The sequence below is a fragment of the Oncorhynchus nerka genome, linkage group LG27 (genome assembly GCF_034236695.1).
Source record: "Oncorhynchus nerka isolate Pitt River linkage group LG27, Oner_Uvic_2.0, whole genome shotgun sequence".
NCBI classification, from domain to species: Eukaryota; Metazoa; Chordata; class Actinopteri; order Salmoniformes; family Salmonidae; genus Oncorhynchus; species Oncorhynchus nerka.
In genome coordinates, this window is record NC_088422.1 from 100,610,012 (window position 1) to 100,617,677 (window position 7,666).

Below are 7,666 nucleotides of genomic sequence, written 5' to 3' on the forward strand. Positions count from 1 at the left end.
ATATGTCAGTCAGATCAGCCTATATATGTCAGATCAGCCTATATATTTGCCTATATATATCAGTCAGATCAGCTTATATATGTCAGTTATATTTGCCTATATATATCAGTTATGTCAGCCTATATATGTCAGTTATATCAGCCTATATATGTCAGTTATATCAGCCTATATATGTCAGTTATATTTTCCTATATATTTCAGTTACGTCAGCCTATATATGTCAGTTATGTCAGCCTATATATGTCAGTCAGATCAGCCTATATATGTCAGTTATATCAGCCAATATATATGTCAGTTATGTCAGCCTATATATGTCAGTCAGATCAGCCTATATATGTCAGTCAGATCAGCCTGTATATGTCAGTCAGATCAGCCTATATATGTCAGTCAGATCAGCCTATATATGTCAGTTATATCAGCCTATATATGTCAGTCAGATCAGCCTATATATGTCAGTCAGATCAGCCTATATATGTTAGTTGTCAGCCTATATATGTCAGTCAGATCAGCCTATATATGTCAGTCAGATCAGCCTATATATGTCAGTCAGATCAGCCTATATATGTCAGTTATGTCAGCCTATATATGTCAGTCAGATCAGCCTATATATGTCAGTTATGTCAGCCTATATATGTCAGTCAGATCAGCCTATATATGTCAGTTATATCAGCCTATATATGTCAGTTATGTCAGCCTATATATGTCAGTCAGATCAGCCTATATATGTCAGTTATATCAGCCTATATATGTCAGTCAGATCAGCCTATATATGTCAGTCAGATCAGCCTATATATGTCAGTTATATCAGCCTATATATGTCAGTCAGATCAGCCTATATATGTCAGTTATATCAGCCTATATATGTCAGTCAGATCAGCCTATATATGTCAGTTATATCAGCCTATATGTCAGTCAGATCAGCCTATATATGTCAGTTATCTCAGCCTATATATGTCAGTCAGATCAGCCTATATATGTCAGTTATATCAGCCTATATATGTCAGTCAGATCAGCCTATAAATGTCAGTTATATCAGCCTATATATGTCAGTTATATCAGCCAGTCAGATATATATGTCAGTCAGATCAGCCTATATATGTCAGTTATATCAGCCTATATATGTCAGTTATATCAGCCTATATATGTCAGTTATATCAGCCTATATATGTCAGTTATGTCAGCCTATATATGTCAATTATGTCAGCCAATATATGTCAGTCAGATCAGCGTATATATGTCAGTTGTCAGCCTATATATGTCAGTTATGTCAGCCTATATATGTCAGTTATATCAGCCTATATATGTCAGTCAGATCAGCCTATATATGTCAGTCAGATCAGCCTATATATGTCAGTTATATTTGCCTATATATATCAGTCAGATCAGCTTATATATGTCAGTTATATTTGCCTATATATATCAGTTATGTCAGCCTATATATGTCAGTTATATCAGCCTATATATGTCAATTATATTTTCCTATATATTTCAGTTACGTCAGCCTATATATGTCAGTTATGTCAGCCTATATATGTCAGTCAGATCAGCCTATATATGTCAGTTATATCAGCCAATATATATGTCAGTTATGTCAGCCTATATATGTCAGTTATGTCAGCCTATATATGTCAGTCAGATCAGCCTATATATGTCAGTCAGATCAGCCTGTATATGTCAGTCAGATCAGCCTGTTATGTCAGCCTATGTCAGTCAGATCAGCCTATATGTCAGTGTCATGTCAGCCTTATGTCAGTCAGATCAGCCTATATATGTCAGTCAGATCAGCCTATATATGTCAGTTGTCAGCCTATATATGTCAGTCAGCCTATCAGCCAGCCTATATATGTCAGTCAGATCAGCCTATATATGTCAGTTATGTCAGCCTATATGTCAGTCAGATCAGCCTATATATGTCAGTCAGATCAGCCTATATATGTCAGTTATGTCAGCCTATATATGTCAGTCAGATCAGCCTATATATGTCAGTTATATCAGCCTATATATGTCAGTTATATCAGTCTATATATGTCAGTTATATCAGCCTATATATGTCAGTCAGATCAGCCTATATATGTCAGTTATATCAGTCTATATATGTCAGTTATATCAGCCTATATATGTCAGTCAGATCAGCCTATATATGTCAGTTATATCAGTCTATATATGTCAGTTATGTCAGCCTATATATGTCAGTCAGATCAGCCTATATATGTCAGTTATATCAGTCTATATATGTCAGTTATATCAGCCTATATATGTCATTAATGTCAGCCACACATAGCTGGGGAAGGATTGTCGTACTACAGTATAGTAATGATGGTTGAAGGGGGTTATGACACGACTGTTTTATTTATTGAAAATCTTCATCTCATTTTATCTAAACTAAATTTTATGTAAACGTTCCTTTGAATTTGAAGCAGATGTTTGTTTCAGTAAAAAATACATTGGATGGCTTGAGAAATGATGGTGGTTGGATACTGGGGTTAGGAGGCTGACATGGTGGTTGGATACTGGGGTTAGGAGGCTGACATAGTGGTTGGATACTGGGGTTAGGAGGAGGCTGACATGGTGGTTGGATACTGGGGTTAGGAGGCTGACATGGTGGTTTGATACTGGGGTTAGGAGGCTGATATGGTGGTTGGGTACTGGGGTTAGGAGGAGGCTGATATGGGGGTTGGGTACTGGGGTTAGGAGGAGGCTGACATGATGGTTGGATACTGGGGTTTGGAGGCTGACATGGTGGTTGGATCCTGGGGTTAGGAGGAGGCTGACATGGTGGTTGGATACTGGGGTTAGGAGGCTGACATGGTGGTTTGATACTGGGGTTAGGAGGAGGCTGACATGATGGTTGGATACTGGGGTTAGGAGGAAGCTGACATGATGGTTGGGTACCGGGGTTAGGAGGCTGACATGATGGTTGGATACTGGGGTTAGGAGGCTGACATGATGGTTGGGTACTGGGGTTAGGAGGAGGCTGACATGATGGTTGGATACTGGGGTTAGGAGGAGGCTGACATGATGGTTGGATACTGGGGTTACGAGGAGGCTGACATGATGGTTGGATACTGGGGTTAGGAGGCTGACATGGTGGTTGGATACTGGGGTTAGGAGGAGGCTGACATGATGGTTGGATACTGGGGTTAGGAGGAGGCTGACATGGTGGTTGGGTACTGGGGTTAGGAGGAGGCTGACATGATGGTTGGATACTGGGGTTAGGAGGAGGCTGACATGGTGGTTGGATACTGGGGTTAGGAGGAGGCTGACATGGTGGTTGGATACTGGGGTTAGGAGGCTGACATGGTGGTTGGATACTGGGGTTAGGAGGCTGACATGGTGGTTGGATACTGGGGTTAGGAGGAGGCTGACATGGTGGTTGGATACTGGGGTTAGGAGGCTGACATGGTGGTTGGATACTGGGGTTAGGAGGAGGCTGACATGATGGTTGGATACTGGGGTTAGGAGGAGGCTGACATGGTGGTTGGGTACTGGGGTTAGGAGGCTGACATGATGGTTGGATACTGGGGTTAGGAGGCTGACATGATGGTTGGATACTGGGGTTAGGAGGAGGCTGACATGATGGTTGGATACTGGAGTTAGGAGGAGGCTGACATGGTGGTTGGATACTGGGGTTAGGAGGCTGACATGATGGTTGGATACTGGGGTTAGGAGGAGGCTGACATGGTGGTTGGATACTGGGGTTAGGAGGAGGCTGACATGATGGTTGGATACTGGGGTTAGGAGGAGGCTGACATGGTGGTTGGATACTGGGGTTAGGAGGCTGACATGGTGGTCGGGTAATGGAGTTAGGAGGAGGCTGACATGGTGGTTGGATACTTGGGTTAGGAGGAGGCTGACATGGTGGTTGGATACTGGGGTTAGGAGGAGGCTGACATGGTGGTTGGATACTTGGGTTAGGAGGAGGCTGACAGGATGGTTGGATACTGGGGTTAGGAGGCTGACATGGTGGTCGGGTAATGGAGTTAGGAGGAGGCTGACATGGTGGTTGGATACTTGGGTTAGGAGGAGGCTGACATGGTGGTTGGATACTGGGGTTAGGAGGAGGCTGACATGGTGGTTGGATACTTGGGTTAGGAGGAGGCTGACATGATGGTTGGATACTGGGGTTAGGAGGAGGCTGACATGATGGTTGGGTACTGGGGTTAGGAGGCTGACATGGTGGTTGGATACTGGGGTTAGGAGGCTGACATGGTGGTTGGGTACTGGAGGCTGACATGATGTTTGGATCCTGGAGGCTGACTCTGTGGGTGGGTACTGGAGGCTGACTCTGTGGTTGATACTGGAGACTGACTCTGTGGGTGGGTACTGGAGGCTGACACTGTGGTTGATACTGGAGGCTGACTCTGTGGGTGGGTACTGGAGACTGACTCTGTGGGTGGGTACTGGAGACTGACTCTGTGGTTGATACTGGAGACTGACTCTGACTGGAGGCTGACACTGTGGGTACTGGAGGCTGACACTGTGGTTGGGTACTGGAGGCTGACATGGTGGTTGGTACAGGAGGCTGACATGGTGGTTGGTACTGGAGGCTGACAAGGTGGTTGGTACTGGAGGCTGACATGGTGGTTGGTACTGGAGGCTGACAAGGTGGTTGGTACTGGAGGCTGACATGGTGGTTGATACTGGAGGCTGACATGGTGGTTGGATCTTGGAGGCTGACATGGTGGTTGGGTACTGGAGACTGACATGGTGGTTGATACTGGAGGCTGACTCTGTGGGTGGGTACTGGAGACTGACTCTGTGGTTGATACTGGAGACTGACTCTGTGGGTGGGTACTGGAGACTGACTCTGTGGGTGGGTACTGGAGACTGACTCTGTGGTTGATACTGGAGACCGACTCTGTGGGTGGGTACTGGAGACCGACTCTGTGGTTGATACTGGAGACCGACCCTGTGGGTGGGTACTGGAGGCTGACACTGTGGTTGATACTGGAGGCTGACTCTGTGGGTGGGTACTGGAGGCTGACTCTGTGGGTGGGTACTGGAGACTGACTCTGTGGGTGGGTACTGGAGGCTGACTCTGTGGGTGGGTACTGGAGACTGACTCTGTGGGTGGGTACTGGAGACTGACTCTGTGGGTGGGTACTGGAGGCTGACTCTGTGGGTGGGTACTGGAGACTGACACTGTGGTTGATACTGGAGGCTGACTCTGTGGGTGGGTACTGGAGACTGACTCTGTGGTTGATACTGGAGGCTGACACGTTGGTTGGGTAATTGATCACACCATGTGTGTGACCTCTGGGTCATGACAGTTCAGAGGGGTCCTTCTCTTTCTTACCCTCGTCTTCTCTTCTCGTCACAGCCAGCCTGCCAGTTTAAAGAGTCAAGACACTCTCTGACAATACTATCTTTATAGTTTACCAATTACTAATTTAATAATACATTTGACCAATCACACAGAGTTATGAATTAATTGGAAGTGTCTAATTCAATCAATTGACAGGGAGTCATTTTACAAACTAATCAAGTGACCTGCTGATTGTTCCCTGAGTTCTATATAACAGACATGAAACCAACCGGAGTCATTGTCTGATTTATCCAGTAGCAGTAACTTGAGAGCTTGATGGATTTCAAACACATTCAGAGTTATGAGGTAACACAGAGTTATGAGGTAACGCATAGTGGGTCCTCCCTTCACCAAAAATCAGGATTAAGTCAAATCTAAAATCAGGATTACTTTAAATCAAATCTAAAATCAGGATTATTTTAAATCAAATCTAAAATCAGGATAACTTTAAATCAAATCTAAAATCAGGATTATTTTAAATCAAATCTAAAATCAGGATAACTTTAAATCAAATCTAAAATCAGGATTATTTTAAATCACATCTAAAATCAGGATTATTTTAAATCACATCTAAAATCAGGATTATTTTAAATCACATCTAAAATCAGGATTATTTAAAATCACATCTAAAATCATGATTATTTTAAATCACATCTAAAATCAGGATTATTTCATGCCAAATCTAATGTCAGGAATATTTGAACAAAAACCTTTAACTAGAAACGTTGATGGCAGATGATTTACGGATGCAGAGGTATTTCAGGAACTAACTGCCCCATTGGCCCTGCCTGGCCTGGCCCCACTCCCATAAAGAGAACCTTGCCCTTTTGCTTTTCTGCTGAGCTTTCAGGAAACAGAGTATATACCTTCCAAATCTGCTCCTGTCTCTGTCTTGCCTGTTGCTCTCATCCCCACTTCATTTACTTGTACATTCACTGGGTTTATAGGTGAGATGTTCTTCTTTCCTCTCTGCTCCGTCTGTAACAAATGTGCTGTATATTCATGTATTCATCTATTGGTACCAGATTGCATGTGGTCCGTCCCATGTGGGAATAGATGTGACTTTTGGACCAGATTGCATGTGGTCCGTCCCATGTGGGAATAGATGTGACTTTTGGACCAGATTGGGTGTGGTCCATCCCATGTGGGAATAGATGTGACTTTTGGACCAGATTGCATGTGGTCCATCCCATGTGGGAATAGATGTGACTTCTGGACCAGATTGGGTGTGGTCCGTCCCATGTGGGAATAGATGTGACTTGGACCAGATTGCATGTGGTCCGTCCCATGTGGGAATAGATGTGACTTTTGGACCAGATTGGGTGTGGTCCGTCCCATGTGGGAATAGATGTGACTTTTGTACCAGATTGGGTGTGGTCCGTCCCATGTGGGAATAGATGTGACTTTTGGACCAGATTGGGTGTGGTCCATCCCATGTGGGAATAGATGTGACTTCTGGACCAGATTGGGTGTGGTCCATCCCATGTGGGAATAGATGTCACTTTTGGACCAGATTGCATGTGGTCCATCCCATGTGGGAATAGATGTGACTTCTGGACCAGATTGCATGTGGTCCATCCCATGTGGGAATAGATGTGACTTTTGGACCAGATTGGGTGTGGTCCGTCCCATGTGGGAATAGATGTGACTTCTGGACCAGATTGTGTGTGGTGTGTGAGCTCCGATAGTTTAGAAAGCTTTCAGAATAGAATAGAAGATAACTTTATTTTTCTCAAGAGGAAACTTGGGTTGAGGCATTCGGATAGTCACAGGTGTTTGTCTGTGTGTTTTAGACAGACAAGTGTTGGAAGAGATACATCCAAGGCCAGATTTTCAGCTGTTGTTTTCTCTGTAGTTCAGAGTGAATGTGGTGTTAAAGGCTCTTGTGTTTCTATTTGCCCAGTTGCTCGTTTATAAGCTCTGTCAAAAAGGACTGAAGTTTGTTTAGAGATAAAGCTTTGGCATGGTAGAGGTGGATTGTCGCTGTATGTCTTATAATTGTAAACTTGAATTGATGTTGTAGTTTCACAGTTTACTTCAAATGGCTTATGGATTGTTTGAGGTTATTCCAATAGATTTGTTGAGATTCAACTATATACAAAGGAAAATCCAATTGGGTAATTTCATACATTCTGAACATACATTTTGTGAATGTCAGCTGTATTTTCTGAAAGGACCTATTTTGGTGCCATAATCCTTATGGACTCCTGCGTGACCAAAGATTTCAGGAAATGAGAGTCTTGTTGATTTGCTATCAACCTTGGGAAGGGTTATATTGTACAGATTCAAAGACATTCATTCATCAACCCTCCCTCTTTAACCAGCAGGAATTATACTCTTGATGTTGTTGGACTGCTGTGT